A 17,558-nucleotide genomic window follows, 5' to 3' on the forward strand; every position below is an offset into this window, starting at 1 on the left:
GTCCCAAATGCTGGGATCTTTCCTCACAGGAGAGCCTCAAAAAAGTATTGACCATTTTGGTTTCCCTTTTTCGTACCTTTTCCAACTCTACGACATCCTTTTCCTCGAGGTGAGGTGACCTCGCCAATAAATCTTGAGATGCCCGTCTTGAGAAATTCTGGTTAAAAGCCTTCTCAATTTCTCCCCCTGTAATTGCAACATTGCTGGTATTCACCCAGGTTCATATATATTTCAAAATATATTTTAGCAATACACTAGGTTTCGAATTTGGGAACAGTTTCAAAACCTGCCTCAAGTTTATACACACTGTCAGAGCTGCTTCAAGATCCTAGCTCACAGAGGATCACGCTAGCCAGCGGTCATTAAGTAAAAGTCTTTATTGAGTTACAGTTTCCATTCTCAAGCTGCTACTTGCAACTCTACGTCTAATGGCTAGATCGGCGAAGCTCCGTCTGAGTCTCCGCCCCTTGTGCACCAACTTAATATCCTAGCCCTGCTCCACCTTTTCCGCCTGACTGTCCTCCTCTGGGTCCCTCTACCCCCCGGGGTTTCTTCCTTCCTGGATTCTTCTGACGCTGACCCGGACCCTCCTGCCTCCTTGCGCCGGGCTTTAGGACCTGGTTCCCTTTCCGGGCTGCTTACTGCGCCGCCTTCCTCTGCATTTGAACTTGGCGCGCGCGCCCAGCCTTCCACTTTCCTCTTAACCGTTTCTTCGCTCCCCGATGGAGGTGTGGCCACTCCTGACTCATGCCCTCCCTCCTGTGGTGAGCTGCCAGCGCTTCCCCCCTGGCTCCTTTCCTCTTCCCTGCTTCCTGGCGGTGACGCTGGTCCCGATTTCCAACTGCTCTCCCCTGAGTCCCCTCTGGCTCTATCTTCCTGGGGTGCCCCCCTAGACTCCCCCCTTGCCCTGGCCACTGGTGCTCCTTTCTGTGAATCCTCTGATTCACTGGAAAGACTAGGAGATCTCGGGTCGTCGTCATCACTCATCTTTTCTTCTGCCTCCTCCCCTTCGCTCTCTGTTTCCTCCCTTGGCCTTGCCTCTGCTCCTAAACCCCTGACACACACACACACATATTAATTTTTTAACATAATTTCCAACAGTCATTTAGCATAACTTCTTATCTTATGCAATATTTTATACTTCCGTCAACAACCTCTGAAGATTTCCCGTTCTTTATCACTTGTTCTCCATTTCTCCATTTCTCTATTACTCTTAATTATCATTAATAATTCTCTTCATAGTCTTCCTTGCAATATTTCATATAATCCTCCTTACAGAACTTCTCGCAGTCCTACTAGCGTAATTTGTTCATTACAATTGCTTTTCTAATAGTTCAAATATTCACTCCAGTCTTCTAAGAATCTCTGGTCCCGCAGGTTTCGAATCCTCCCTGTTAGTTTATCCAATTCTGCATAGTCCATTAATTTCATTTGCCATTCTTCTTTCGTCGGTAATTCTTCTTGCTTCCATTTTTGTGCCAATAGTATTCTTGCTGCCGAAAACCTGCCTCAAGACTTTTGCCTGTCCTGAATCCTTGCAGACAGCTAACCCCTTCCGCCCCAAATTATTCGCCCCCCTGGTTCCCCATCCATCTCCCTGTCCAACAACGGAGTGGGGAAGGAGATTGGGAAAAGGCTAGGAGAGGGCAGAGGCCTTGTTTGCCTAGGCCAGAAAGATGCCACAACATCCATCGCCATGGCAACCACTATGGCCTGCGGTGTGGCTGACGCTCGTAGCCATAGGAATGGGGCAGCGGGGGGAGAGATGTATAGGATTTGGGTGTGGGGTCCCAGGCACAGTAGATGGAGGGTGAGACCTTGTCATGGGAAAGGGAGAAGGAAGGAGGAGTATTGAAATGATGAAAGGAAAAAAGAGGAGCTCTGAATCCAACTTGGACTTAGCCGTTCTCACAGCCTCCAATGTTTCCCCGATGAAAATAGGGACGCCCTATTCCGTAATCATAATATTAACAATAATTTTATTATTTATACCCCAGCCATCTCACTGGGTTGCCGCAGCCACTCTGAGTGGCTTCCAACATACAGTGATACCTCAGGTTACATACGCTTCAGGTTACAGACTCCGCTAACCCAAAAATAGTGCTTCAGGTTAAGAACTTTGCTTCAGGATGAGAACAGAAATCGTGTTCCGGCGCCGCGGCAGCAGCAGGAGGCCCCATTAGCTAAAGTGGTGCTTCAGGTTAAGAACAGTTTCAGGTTAAGTACGGAACTCCGGAACGAATTAAGTACTTAACCCGAGGTACCACTGTATATAAAAACATAATAAAACATTAAACATTAAAAACGTCCCTATATAGGGCTGCCTTCAGATGTCTTCTACATGTTGTATAGCTACTGTTATGTACTGAAGTTCTCACCCTGGGCCAGCAGGAGGATACTGGACTCAGGTCCACATATGCAAAAAAGGAATTGAAAGTGACGTTCAGTGATTGGCTAGTTACAGAAAGTTGTTACTGTTGCGTTGTAGTGGAGCTCTATATAAGCAGGCTGGCTGAACACTTCAGTTCGGTTCTGTTCAGGCCTGTGAATAAACAAGAGCTGTTTGGAGAATTGCTGTGTCGTCTGATATGTTCACCCACAACTTAACAGTTACATTTCTCTTTAGCAGGGCATTCTGGGATCAAATCAGAAACCAGGACGGCTTCTGTAAATCCGGGACTGTCCCTGGAAAACAGGAACACTTGGAGGTTTTGTGTTCTCGTTTTCCGAACTGAGTCTGAATTACTGGGACTCAGGTTTGCAAGCCGCACCCTATAAGTGTCTAGGAAGCCAGCTTTTTCTGCCGCTGAGAGGCTCCGTGGTGATGAAGAGGCAGTCAGCGCATGCTCAGAAAAGCTCTCGGTTTTCTGAAAAATTGTGGATTTGTTCAAAACCAGGGCAGCCTAGTTTGTTGGGCCAAGACTGAGGAGACAGAGGCTCGAATTCCCACAAAGCCAGGAAGCTTTGAGCCAGTCACACAAGGCTCTGGTTGTGAGGTTAAAAGCAGGGGATAATTAGGTCAACTGCCCTGAGCGCCTTGTAGGAAGACCAGGAAGTCAATGTAATATTCCTCCAAGAAGTTCAGAACTCCATATATTGGGGATGGGGGTGGCTATTCCTTTCCCAACCCCTCACAACCAATGATGCAATTATAGGAACATAAGGAAGGTATTTGAAGGACGCGGGTGGCGCTGTGGGTTAAACCACAGAGCCTAGGACTTGCCGATCAGAAGGTCAGCGGTTCGAATCCCCGCAACGGGATGAGCTCCCGTTGCTCGGTCCCTGCTCCTGCCAACGTAGCAGTTCGAAAGCACGTCAAAGTGCAAGTAGATAAATAGGTACCACTCCGACGGGAAGGTAAACGGCATTTCCGTGCGCTGCTCTGGTTTGCCAGAAGCGGCTTAGTCATGCTGGCCACATGACCCGGAAGCTGTACGCCGGCTCCCTCGGCCAGTAAAGCGAGATGAGCGCCGCAACCCCAGAGTTGGCCACGACTGGACCTAATGGTCAGGGGTACCTTTACCTTTATCTTTAAGGAAGGTATTTAAGCGCATCACTATACCAAAAGAATATTGGGAACTGTAGTTTACCCCTCACTGGCTTACAATTCCCAGAGCTCTTAAACTATGTTTCCCAGGGTTCTTTGGGGGAAATTGTGTGTTTTAAATGTGCTTTATACAGCTCACATTTAAAGTGCAGGGCCTCCCCGCAAAGAATCCCAGGCACCGTAGTTTACCCCTCGCAGAGTTATAATTCTCAGCATGTGTAAAACTACAGTTCCCAAGATTCTCAGAGGGACGTCGTGTGCACTTTGTACCTATGGTGTGTGTAACGCAGCAAGTAAGGCCACTGGCCATCTAGTTCAGTCTTGTCAACACTGACCGGCCGTGGTTCTCCAGGGCTTCAGCCGTAGCAAACTATGGCAAGTTCTTAAAGAAATGGGAGTGCCTGATCACTTCATCTGTCGCCTGAGAAATCTCTATGTGGGACAAGAAGCTACAGTTAGAACTGGATATGGAACAACTGATTGGTTCAAAATTGGGAAAGGAGTACGACAAGGCTGTATATTGCCTCCCTGCTTATTTAACTTATATGCAGAATTCATCATGTGAAAGGCTGGGCTGGATGAATCCCAAGCCGGAATTAAGATTGCCGGAAGAAATATCAACAACCTCAGATACGCAGATGACACAACCTTGATGGCAGAAAGTGAGGAGGAATTAAAGAACCTTTTATCGAGGGTGAAAGAGGAGAGCGCAAAATATGGTCTGAAACTCAACATCAAAAAAACGAAGATCATGGCCACTGGCCCCATCACCTCCTGGCAAATAGAAGGGGAAGAAATGGAGGCAGTGAGAGATTTTACTTTCTTGGGCTCCATAATCACTGCAGATGGTGACAGCAGTCACGAAATTAAAAGACGCCTGCTTCTTGGGAGAAAAGCAATGACAAACCTAGACAGCATCTTAAAGACATCACCTTGCCAACAAAGGCCTGTATAGTTAAAGCTATGGTTTTCCCAGTAGTGATGTATGGAATTGAGAGCTGGACCATAAAGAAGGCTGATCGCCGAAGAATTGATGCTTTTGAATTATGGTGCTGGAGGAGACTCTTGAGAGTCCCATGGACTGCAAGAAGATCAAACCTATCCATTCTGAAGGAAATCAGCCCTGAGTGCTCACTGGAAGGACAGATCGTGAAGCTGAGGCTTCAATACTTTGGCCACCTCATGAGAAGAGAAGATTCCCTAGAAAAGACCCTGATGTTGGGAAAGATGGAGGGCACAAGGAGAAGGGGATGACAGAGGACGAGATGGTTGGACAGTGTTCTCGAAGCTACCAGCATGAGTTTGACCAAACTGCGGGGGGCAGTGGAAGACAGGAGTGCCTGGCGTGCTCTGGTCCAGGGGGTCATGAAGGGGCGGATACGACTAAACGACTAAACAACAACAACACCAGGTGCCGCTGGCAGGATTCAAACTCGGGACCTTTTGCACGCAAGGCAGGTGCTCTGTCGCTGAGCCGCAGTCTTTCCCCAGCCAGGGCAGGTCTTTGGGGAGACATCCAAGCCTTCGACTCCGAAAGATGAGCAGGAACGTCCCTGCAAAACCACCGTGAGAAGAGTCTCAAATCACCGAAGCCCATCATCCTACCGACAACGCTTTTTGTAGGGCAGGGCATGGTGAAAAGCAGAGGAGCTGTGTCAGAAAAAGAAGCTGGCAACCCTAGCTACTTAACGGAGCCCGAGCTCTGAAGCTACATCGCATCACCCGGCATAGAAAGCGTTTGCAACCTGGCCCAGCAGGTGATGAGCAATCGTATTGCCGTTGCTAAGCAACCAGCCTACCCTCCGGGTACCACAAGAGAGACTCCCAATTGGCGGCTGAGACCAAAACACAGTCGCAGATGCCAACTTTTCCTTGCTATGCCATTTTCTCAAAGCGCCACTAGAGAGCACCAAAGTCCTTTAGCTTAGCTGGTTGAGTTAGTGTGGGGCGGTTGGGAAGAAGAAATTTGGGTAGAATTTTGTTCAGACATCATCTCTACGCCCTTCTCTTCTTCATATGCTCCTTGCAAAAACAGACACCTACAGCTGGTCTTTAAATAACCCCGAAATCATGTAAACCTTCCGTTTTTAAAGTCTTATCTTCTGGGGCCGGAACTGGGGCGGAGGGGGTGGAATAGGAGATCGTTTTAGGAACGGCTGATAAATGTGCTTTGTAGCATATCCATATGCCTGTTCTCTTTCGGCTTTTGAATTAAAATAAGACTGCGCCTGTTAAGTTCATATTTCGGAGGAGGAGAGGGAATCCTAGCATTTAGCTCAGGAAGGAGATTCCCAGAAATCTAAGAAGATTTGAGTTACGGAGAATAAGAGGCTTAAAAAAGGCTTGCCTCAATATACAAGCTAGGTCAAATTTCCCAACCTGGCGACCTCCAGATGTTTTGTTTTTTATTGAATTTGTAGTCCGCCCTTCATTCGCACATCTCTGGTCCGAGGACTACAACTCCCATCAGCCCCAGCCATATTGATTTGCAGGGAGGAAACTTAAAATCGTTTGCAATGGTCCAAAGCAAGCTTCTTATCATCCACCTATATCTCCCTTTCCATCTCAAATGAGGACTTTAGGCAGAGGATGCAATACGCGTTAGGAAAGGGATTAAAAGAAAACTTGCCGAAGATCCTGATGCTATCTTACAAATCTATGGTGTGACCGTATTTGGAATACCATGCATATCACATTGGCCTAGGACCCTCGTACCTACGGGACTGCCTCTCCTGGTATGTCCCACAGAGGAACTTACGGTCTTCAAACAAAAACATCTTGGAGGTCCCGGGCCACAGGGAGGTTAGGCTGGCCTCAACCAGAGCCAGGGCTTTTTCGGCATTGGCTCCGATCTGGTGGAACGCTCTGCCACAAGAGACTAGGGCCCTGCTGGACTTTCCGCAGGGCCTGCAAGACAGAGCTGTTCCACCAGGCCTTTGGCCAGGGCGCAGCCTGACTCCCTCCTTTGGTAATCCTCACAGAACTCTAGCCCAATGGTTGCCATTAATTTGATTGGAATTAATTTTATAATGATTTTAGAATGTTTTATCATTTTACTGTTGTTAGCCGCTCTGAGCCCGGCTTCAGCTGGGGAGGGCAGGATATAAATTATTATTATTATTATTATTATTATTATTATTATTATTATTATTATTATTATTAGTCCTGGTTGCCTTGCCTCAAAAAGGATATCCCAGAGTTGGAAAAGGTTCAGAAAAGGGCCGCTGAAGGAATCAAGCAAGTGGAGGGGTGACCCTATGAGGAATGGTTGAAGCATTTGGGACCTTTTAGTTTGGAGAAAAGGCAAGCAAGGGGCAAGACGATAAGCGGAGATGTAACAGAAGCCAGATAGGTGGGGTATACTGATGATGATGATGATGATGATGATGATGATGATGATGATAATAATAATAATAATAATAATAATAATAATAATAATAATAATAATAATAATAATTTATTATTTATACCCCGCACATCTGGCTGGGTTTCCTCAGCCACTCTGGGCGGCTTCCAACACAATATTAAAATACAGTAACGCATCAAACATTAAAAGCTTCCCTAAACAGGGCTGCCTTCAGATGTCATCTAAAAGTCTGGTAGTTGTTCTCTCTGACATCTGGTGGGAGGGCGTTCCACAGGGTGAGTGCCACTACCGAGAAGGCCCTCTGCCTGGTTTTCTGTAATTTGGCTTCTCGCAGTGAGGGAACCGCCAGAAGGCCCTCAGTGCTGGACCTCAGTGTCTGGGCAGAACGATGGGGGTGGAGACGCTCCTTCAGGTATACTGGGCCTTTGAGGCCATTTAGGGCTTTCAAGGTCAGCACCAACACTTTGAATTGTGCTCGGAAATGTACTGGGAGCCAATGCAGGTCTTTCAAGACTGGTGTTATGTGGTCCCAGCGGCCGCTCCCAGTAACCAGTCTAGCTGCCGCATTCTGGATTAGTTGTAGTTTCTGGGTCACCTTCAAAGGCAGCCCCACATAGAGCGCATTGCAGTAGTCCAAGCGGGAGATAACCAGAGCGTGCAGCACTCTGGTGAGACAGTCTGTGGGCAGGTAGGGTCTCAGCCTGCATACCAGATGGAGCTGGTAGGCAGCCGCCCTGGACACAGAATTGACCTGCACCTCCATGGACAGCTGTGAGTCCAAAATGGCTCCCAGGCTGCGCACCTGGTCCTTCAGGGGCACAGTTACCCCATTCAGGACCAGGGAGTCCTCCACACCCGCCCGCCTCCTGTCCCCCCAAAACATGATGATGATGATGATGATGACTTGGAAAAAGAGGATAGAGGAAAGTTTCTCTCCCTCTTTCATAATACTAGAATGTGCGGACATTCAATGAAGCTGAACACTGGAAGATTCAGGACAGATGAAACTTTCCCCAGGCAGCACCTAGTTAGACTGTGGAACTCCCTCCCACAAGAATCAGTGAGGGCCCACCAGCTTCAAAAGAGAGTTAGACAACTTGAGCAATGGCCGTGAACCTGGGCGGCTTTAAAAGAGGGTTAGGCAGAGAAGGATTATATGATTGCAGCCCTTGCCAGGGAGATGGCTGTGGGGCAGGCGATGGGGGGCAGAGGGCGGGCGAGGTACCGCACGCGTCCTCCTGTTCGCGTTTCGATATTGTCTCATCCTAAGCAGCCCTGAAATAAAATGGCACAGCTGCGGCTCGGAGGCCCTTCCTCGGTTCTCTCTCCCCTTTCCTGTCCAAATCCATCCGCCTCCCCTAAGCCCGGCCTGCATCCCGTTGCCGTGGCAACGCGGTCCAGATGAAAACCCTCCAGTCTCCTTGAGGAGAAGGCTGCTAGAATGTGAAGGAAGGTGAGAAAAGGAGAGACAGAGATGGAGGGAGGGAGGGAGAGAGAAGAGGCTTTCTGGGGCTCTTCACCAGGAAGGCCTAATCCACGCCACATCTTCCTGTGGGTTTCGGCAGCAGAGCCCGACTCTGCTTCTGGGGTGCCATTAAAAAGGTCCCACCCAGTCTGTTTTGGTACTTGAGGCCAGAAACCTAAATTCTACCCCTCACTAACACAAAACACAAATATAACATGGGTCTATCCACACTCTGTGTAAAGCAGTATCGTACCACTTTAAACAGTCGTGGCTTCTTTTCTCCGCCCCCCCCCCAAGAATCCTGGGAACTATAGATTGTTAAGGGTGTTTGCAAGGAGATTAGACGCGGGTGGCGCTGTGGGTTAAACCCATAGAGCCTAGGGCTTGCCGATCAGAAGGTCGGCGGTTCGAATCCCCATGACGGGGTGAGCTCCTGTTGCTCGGTCCCCGCTCCTGCCAACCTAGCAGTTCAAAAGCACGTCAAAGTGCAAGTAGATTAATAGGTACCGCTCTTGTGGGAAGGTAAATGGCGTTTCTGAGCACTGCTCTGGCTCGCCAGAAGCGGCTTTGTCATGCTGGCCACATGACCCGGAAGCTGTACACCGGCTCCCTCGGCCAATAAAGCAAGATGAGCGCCGCAACCCCAGAGTCGGCCACGACTGGACCTAATGGTCAGGGGTCCCTTTACCTTTTACTCATGTAAAAACACGCTGATTCCCAGACCATCCGTGGGCCGGATTGAGAAGGCAGTTGGGCCGGATCGGCCCCCGGGCCTTAGGTTGCCTACCCATGGTGTATACCAGCCTTTCTCAACGTTGGGTCCCCAGATGTTTTTGGCCTACAACTCCCATCATCCCTGACCACTGGTCCTGTGAGCTAGGGTTCATGGGAGTTGTAAGCCAAAAATATCTGGGGACCCAAGGTTGAGAATGACTGCTGTAGACAATACTGAGCTGCATGGACCAATGGTCTGATTCAGTATAATGCAATTTCCTGTTCAGAAAACAGGAAAACAGGGCCCTGCTGTACATAATAAATCAGGACTCTTTCCCCTGGCCAGCAGGCCTAGGATGCCTCAAGCTTTGGGTCTACAATTCACATGCCGTTCGGACAGAAGGGCTTCAGCATCCCTAGTTAATGGCCGTGGTCTTTCTCACATGCAGAACGCATCTCGCCTGAAACCCTGTATATCCCCCCAACAGCCAGTAAAGCTGTACGCTGGCTCCCTCGGCCAGTAAAGCAAGATGAGTGCCGCAACCCCAGAGTCGGCCATGACTGGACCAAATGGTATGGGGTCCCTTTACCCTTTACCTAGATATTTTGGCTATTTAAGGAGCATCATTGTTTGTTTGCAGAGAGATTAGATGAGAAGTCTACAATCTTTTGGGGAAGAGCAAAAGATCTTTGATGTGCAAGACCCCCCAATCGGCTGTAATTGTGCAACCTAAATTTGTGGTTTGATCCCATATGGGATTGAATCCCACCAGAAAAATAGCGAGAGAGCCTGGAATCGCCCCAAGGATTATTCAATATCCGCTGTTACACAGACAGGGAATGTGAAGTTAGGACAAGGGAACATGAGAAGTCTCGAAGGGTGCTACCGCTGCATTAATGGATTTCAAAGCTACTCAGGGTGAGACGAGGTCAAAAAAATTAACCATTATTTGCGTCTATTTTTAAAGGGGGGGGGCATTTTGGGAATTATTTGACTGAAAGCCGTAAACTTGGAGGAGTTGCTCCAGAATCTGGAGATGGGCTGTGACTATTTAGTATTGGGGAAGGGAGGGTGCACTCCATATATGCTCAGAGACCCTCTCTTAATGTTCCTTGACATGTTCAAGGGTTTGCCAGGTGGCAGGTGGAGGGCTCGACTTACCAGGTGGGCGAAAGCGCCTTGGTTTTTATTTTAAGGAAGAAAACTATGCAGCTTGCAGAGTTCAGTCCGGCAGGAGCCGCCTGCAAGTTATAGCATAGACCCTGGGCTGGTGGTGTCTGACCTCCTTATCCACCCTCTCCCAATTAACCTCCGTTTCCAGGGGTCGCTCCCTGTGATCTCCCTGGCAACCCTATGGGGCAGAAGTGAACAGAGTGGGAAGAAACTGGATGGCTTTCGTTGGGCAAGCAATGTAGAATACGGCTATCAATCAACGGCTATTAATCCAGAATGTGGCAGCTAGACTGGGGACTGGGAGCTGCTGCCAAGACCATATAACACCAGTCTTGAAATACCTACACTGGCTCCTAGTACGTTTCCGAGCACAATGCAAAGTGTTGGTGCTGACCTTTAAAGCCCTAAACGGCCTCAGTCCAGTATATCTAAAGGACCATCTCCACTCCCATCTTTCTGCCCGGACACTGAGGTCCAGCACTGAGGGCCTTCTGGCGGTTCCCTCGCTGCAAGAAGCCAAGTTACAGGGAACCAGGCAGAGGGCCTTCTTGGTGGTGGCACCCGCCCTGTGGAACGCCCTCCCAGCAGATGTCAAAGAGAACAACAACTACCAGACATCTGAAGGCAGCCCTGTTTAGGGAAGCTTTTAATGTTTGATGCATTACTATATTTTAATATTGTGTTGGAAGCCGCCCAGAGTGGCTGGGGAATCCCTGCCAGATGGGTGGGGTATAAATAAAATAATAATAATAATAATAATAATAATAATAATAATAATAATAATAATAATAAGCCAGGGTCACTATGTATCACCCACAATGTCAGGGACTGTATTCCTCTGAACACCAGCAGATAAGCCTGCAGGATCAGGCCAATGGGCCATCTCATCCGACATCCTGGGAGTCAGGTGTGGGGACAGTGTTGCTGCTGCACTCATGGAATGTAGAAATGTAGAGTTGGAAGAGACCCCGAGGGTCATCTAGTCCAACCCCCCAGGCATCCCTGAGTGGGCTCAAACCACCCACCCTTCTGGTTAACAGCCAGGTACGCTGTCCCTGTCAAACTAGCAAAACTGTATAGGATGAGTAGTAAAATCTGTTGGAAATGCACAGAAAAGGATGGAGGTTTTTTCCATATGTGGTGGGCATGTGAAAAAATGGAGAAAAAAAATTGGGAACTGATCTATAATGAATTAAAAAAGATGCTTAAATATACCTTCCCCAAATAGCTGGAAGCTACTGTATTTTTTGCTCTATTAGACTCACTTTTTCCCTCCTAAAAAGTAAGGGGAAATGTGTGTGTATCTTATGGAGTGAATGCAGGCTGCGCAGCTATCACAGAAGCCAGAACAGCAAGAGGGATCACTGCTTTTGCTGCACAGCGATCCCTCATGTTGTTCTGGCTTCTGAGATTCAGATTATTTTTTTCTTGTTTTCCTCCTCCAAAAACTAGGTGCGTCTTATGGTCTGGTGCGTCTTATAGAGCGAAAAATACGGTATTTTGCTAGGCTTGATGGGGGAGGATATTAAGAAAGTCGACCAAAGATTATTCATGTATGCCATGACTGTTGTTAGAATTTTGATAGCCCCAAGATGGAAAACACAGGAATTACCAACCGTGAAGGAGTGGCAGACGGAGATGGTCGAATATGTGGAATTAACTGACCTACAGGATTCGCAATCAGGAGGAAACAAAGTTCCGAAAAGAATGGAGTAAATTTATGGGTTATAGAATCATAGAATCATAGAGTTGGAAGAGACCACAAGGGCCATCGAGTCCAACCCTCTGCCAAGCAGGAAACACCATCAGAGCACTCCTGACATATGGTTGTCAAGCCTCTGCTTAAAGACCTCCAAAGGAGGAGACTCCACCAAACTCCTTGGCAGCAAATTCCACTGTCGAACAGCTCTTAATGTCAGGAAGTTCTTCCTAATGTTTAGGTGGAATCTTCTTTCTTGTAGTTTGGATCCATTGCTCCGTGTCCGCTTCTCTGGAGCAGCAGAAAACAACCTTTCTCCCTCCTCTATATGACATCCTTTTATATATTTGAACATGGCTATCATATCACCCCTTAACCTCCTCTTCTCCAGGCTAAACATGCCCAGCTCCCTTAGCTGTTCCTCATAAGGCATCATTTCCAGGCCTTTGACCATTTTGGTTGCCCTTCTCTGGACACGTTCCAGTTTGTCAGTGTCCTTCTTGAACTGTGGTGCCCAGAACTGGACACAGTACTCCAGGTGAGGTCTGACCAGAGCAGGGCTATATAAGTGAGAACTGTAGAAATCGGAAGACGTTAGCAGGTTTGAAATAAATCTTATGCCATGGACTAGATATTAGAGTGGTACCTCAGGTTAAGTACTTAATTCGTTCCAGAGGTCCGTTCTTAAGCTGAAACTCTTCTTAACCTGAAGCACCACTTTAGCTAATGGGGCTTCCCACTGCTGCCGTGCCGCCAGAGCACGATTTCTGTTCTCATCCTGAAGCAAAGTTCTTAACCTGAAGCACTATTTCTGGGTTAGCGGAGTCTGTAACCTGAAGCGTATGTAACCTGAAGCATATGTAACCCGAGGTACCACTGTACTAAGGAACTGTGGATTAGAGACTAGAATAAGGACACCTGATGAAGGGAGAGAGGGAAGTCAAGGCTCCGCAGAACGGGAAGAAAGATAGATGTAAAAGGATATGAATTATTGGTGTATTTTGTTTGTGTGTATGAAATGAGAACCTATTAAACAGCACCGTCCGTTAAGAGTTTGGGTGTAATCTTCGACACCTCCCTTTCCATGGAGGCGCAGATTGCAGCTATAACAAAGGCGGCATTTTTTCATCTCCGCCAAGCTAAGCAGTTGGCTCCTTACCTCTCTCGCCCTGACCTAGCCACTGTGATCCACGCGATGGTCACCTCCAGACTGGATGATTGTAACTCGCTCTACGTGGGGCTGCCCTTGAGACTGACCCAGAAACTCCAGCGGGTGCAGAATGCCGCAGCGAGACTCCTTACGGGGTCCTTGCTGCAGGATCACATTCACCCGGTGCCATACCAGCTTCACTGGCTCCCAGCGGAGTACAGGATCAGGTTCAAGGTGCTGGTTTTAACCTTTAAAGCCCTATATGGCCTAGGACCCTCGTACCTATGGGACCGCCTCTCCTGGTATGTCCCACGGAGGACCTTACAGTCTTCAAACAAAAACATCCTGAAGGTCCCAGGCCACAGAGAGGTTAGGCTGGCCTCAACCAGAGCCAGGGCTTTTTCAGCTGTGGCTCTGATCTGGTGGAACACTCTGTCACAAGAGACTAGAGCCCTGCGGGACATGGCATCTTTCCGCAGGGCCTGCAAGACAGAGCTGTTCTACCAGGCTTTTGCCCAGGGCACAGCCTGACTCCCTCCCTCGGCAATCTTCGCAGAGCTCTGGTCCAATGGTTGCCAGTGGCTTGATTTGAATTAATTTTATAATGAATGATTTTAGAGTGTTGTTTGTGTTGTACTTTTGTACTGTTTTATTGTTGTTAGCCGCCCTGAGCCCGGCTTCGGCTGGGGAGGGCGGGATATAAATAAAAATTATTATTATTATTATTATTATTATTATTATTATTATTATTATTATTATTATTATTATTAAAAGCATATTAAAAAAAAACCAGCCAGGTATACTGTCCCATTGCAACAGAGAGTACCAGTTGCTGGAAAGCCCCACAGAGGAGTGGTACCCTGCAGACATCTGTTTGGCCATGTGAAAACAGGACTAGATGGGCCTTTGGTCGGATCCAGCAGGACTCTGTTTATGTTCTTCTGCTACTGCCTACTCCTGTTCTGGCTGGAGTGAGTTCCCCACCTCACCCCCTCGCACGTACCGTCCTCTCCGGGGACACCTTAGTGAATAATTCAGGGGCTCCGGCTGGTTTCTGACACTACAGCATCTTCTCCCTCGATGGGGCTTGTCATGTCCGATTCTGTCTCCGAGCCTCTTCTGACGGAGGCCTGGTGCGACCTCGTTCCCCCGCCCGGCGAGAAAAGCGGGAGGGGGCGCCGCTTCGTCTGTGGCAGGACTTACCAGACCCTGGACCCGCGTGGCACCGACAACACACTGGTGGGAGCACGTTGACGGCACCGAGAACATCTGGAGCATGGGTCCAAGTCACCGGCTTACAGCAGAGGGGACTGGGTTGGTGGCGAAATGCAAAAAGGCCGGACCACAATTTCATCCTTGGATACAGTCCAAAAGCAAGTGGAAAGCTATGCAGCTACAAATACCGTAGTTTTCGCTCTATAAGATGCACCAGACCACAAGACGCACCTAGTTTTTGGAGGAGGAAAACAAGGAAAAAAAAATATTTCTGAATCTCAGAAGCCAGAACAGCAAGAGAGATCGCTGCGCAGTGAAAGCAGCAATCCCTCTTGCTGTTCTGGCTTCAGGGATAGCTGCGCAGCCTGCATTCGCTCCATAAGACGCACACACATTTCCCCTTACTTTTTAGGAGGGAAAAAGTGAGTCTTCTAGAGCAAAAAATACGGTATTGGCATTTAATCTATGAATCCGTTAGACTGCCAAAGTGAAACAGCCTACTAAAATGTGACACACCCCAAGTTTGTTTGTGTTTTAAGGCTATATATCAGGCTTCCCCAAACTTGGCCATCCAGCTGTTTTGGGACTACAACTCCCATCATCCCTAGCTAACAGGACCAGTGGTCAGGGATGATGGGAACTGTAGTCCCCACACAGCTGGAAGGCCAACTTTGGGTATGCCTGCTCTATATCCTTCTGCTGTCTGGGAGATATATCTTACAAAAAGTACGTTCATCCTTGGCTACCACTAGTCACATCAAGAACCAGGGTGACGTGGTGGTTCGGACAAGGGCCAGCTCTGAAATCCACCGGCTCTGTGGGTGACTGTGGGTCCGTGTCTCTCAAGCATAACCTTTTCCACAGGGCTGTTGTGTGGATAAAGCTGGAGATTCAAGGGGAGGGAGAGAAAATAATATCACCCTGAGCTCCTTGGTTTTTCTCCCATCGAGGTTATGATCTTTTTCGCTTATTTTCCATATAATATATGCCACCTTCGCCACATCAAGCAGTTGGTCCTTTACCTTTCCCGCCCCGACCTGGCCACAGTGATCCATGCGACGGTCACCTCCAGGCTTGACTACTGTAATTCGCTCTACGTGGGGCTGCCCTTGAAGCTCACCCAGAAACTCCAGCGGGTGCAGAATGCTGCAGCGAGGCTCCTCACGGGGTCTCTGCCATGGGAGCATATTCACCCAGTGCTTTTCCAGCTGCACTGGCTTCCGGTGGAGTACAGGGTCAGATTTAAGGTGCTGGTTTTGACCTTTAAAGCCCTTCACGGCCTAGGACCCTCGTACCTACGCGACCGCCTCACCCGGTATGCCCCACAGAGGACCTTAAGATCCATAAATAGCAACACCCTAGTGGTCCCGGGCCCTAAGGAAGTCAAATTAGCCTCAACCAGAGCCAGGGCCTTTTCAGTGATGGCTCCGGTCTGGTGGAACGCTCTGCCTCATGAGACCAGGACCCTGCAGGATCTGATTTCTTTCCGCAGGGCCCGTAAGACAGAGTTGTTCCTCCTGGCCTTTGGCTTGGAGCCAATTTGATTCCCTCCCCCTCTTTCTTTTTCCTTTCTCCTCCTGTGATGAGGCTACATTTTAATATTTTAATGTTTCAATATTTTAATGTTGTATTTTAATTTTGTTTTTAAGTTGTATTCATTCAATTTGTTTTTATTATTGCTTGTTAGCCGCCCTGAGCCTGGCTTTGGCTGGGGAGGGTGAGGTATAAATAAAAATTATTATTATTATTATATTGTAAATGCCATTGATACGTAAGATAAAATATCAAGGCCAATGGAAGCTCCATTGCTAGAGGCTGTGTACTTCTGATTTTTGCCGGTAGGCAACAAGGTTGTGAAGCCTGGGAGGAATGGGCAAGCGGAACCGGCGAGGTCCATACAAGGAGGACGTTTATGGTCTTCTGTCTGTGTGCAACATTACAAATCCTGTAGGTGTTGTCAACTAACACAAGTTGTCACAAGAACACAGCTGGAGGATGTACATGTTGTGCCAGACACATGTTGTGGCTTCAGGTGAGACAAGTGGGATGTAACGAATGGGGGTGCGATGGTGCGCTGCGGAGCTGGGGGGTGATGGGGGGCACAGCTGACAGGCACCCTAACGCTGGCATAGGCAAGCTCCGGCCTTCCAGATGTTTGGGACTACAATTCCCATCATCCCTAGTTAACAGGACCTGTGAACAGTGGTACCTTGGGTTACAGGCGCTTCAGGTTACATGCGCTTCAGGTTACAGACTCTGCTAACCCAGAAATAGTACCTCGGGTTAAGAACTTTGCTTCAGGATGAGAACAGAAATCGTGCTCTGGGGGTGCGGTGGCAGCGGGAGGCCCCATTAGCTAAAGTTGTGCTTCAGGTTAAGAAAAGTTTCAGGTTAAGAACGGACCTCCGGAACGAATTAAGTACCGTATTTTTCGCTCTATAAGATGCACCAGACCACAAGACGCACCTAGTTTTTGGAGGAGGAAAACAAGAAAAAATATATTCTGAATCTCAGAAGCCAGAACAGCAAGAGGGATCGCTGCGCAGTGAAAGCAGCAATCCCTCTTGCTGTTCTGGCTTCTGGGATAGCTGCGCAGCCTGCATTCGCTCCATAAGATGTGCGAACATTTCCCCTTACTTTTTCGGAGGGGAAAGGTGAGTCTTATAGAGCAAAAAATACGGTACTTAACCCGAGGTGCCACTGTAATAATAAATCTTTATTGTCACTACACCACCTGTGTGCAGTGAAATTAAATGATGGGATTGTAGTCCCGAAACATCTGGAGGGCTGGAGTTTGCCTATGCCTGCCCTAACAGGTAGACCTGTCCTCCAAGCATGGCCTTAAGTCATAAAAACAATCGTAGAGTTGGAAGGAACCCCCCCAGGTCATCTAGTCCAACCCCCTGCAATGCAGGAATCTCAGCTAAAGCATCCCTGACAGATGGCCCTGCCAAGCGGCTCTTACCGTCAGAAAGTTCTTCCTGATGTGTGTATGCAGAGGATACCTGGCACGCAACCTACACTTTGCAAATACACCTGTACAGGTAGGTGGATGTAAGCATGAGAGGGGATGAAAACTGTGCAGGTTTTGATTCTGAAGTTGCAAATTCCCCCTGCCTACATATATGCAACCATGTTATATTTTTTCCTCCCGATCCAGTACCTTTTAAGCTAGAATTAAAACAGTCAGCGTTCCATAAACGGGGAGTTTGCCTGTAGAAAGATTC

General features: G+C 48.3%; 2 protein-coding genes across 2 annotated transcripts in view; one reads left to right on the top strand and one right to left on the bottom strand.

The window, feature by feature from the left end:
• Positions 1-5,288, bottom strand: part of LOC308590592 (uncharacterized protein) — a 33,118-nt gene extending 27,830 nt beyond the window's left edge. The window contains exon 1 of the mRNA XM_081200779.1: positions 4,988-5,288. The gene's annotated coding sequence lies outside the window, so the exon portion shown is untranslated. The remainder of the gene's footprint in view (positions 1-4,987) is intronic.
• Positions 5,289-8,209: 2,921 nt separating this feature from the next.
• SYMPK (symplekin scaffold protein) overlaps positions 8,210-17,558 on the top strand; it is a 257,360-nt gene continuing 248,011 nt past the window's right edge. Inside the window, exon 1 of the mRNA XM_081200151.1 lies at positions 8,210-8,224. The gene's annotated coding sequence lies outside the window, so the exon portion shown is untranslated. The remainder of the gene's footprint in view (positions 8,225-17,558) is intronic.

The sequence above is a fragment of the Podarcis bocagei genome, assembly GCF_964188305.1.
Source record: "Podarcis bocagei genome assembly, chromosome: 7".
In the NCBI taxonomy this organism is placed as follows: Eukaryota; Metazoa; Chordata; class Lepidosauria; order Squamata; family Lacertidae; genus Podarcis; species Podarcis bocagei.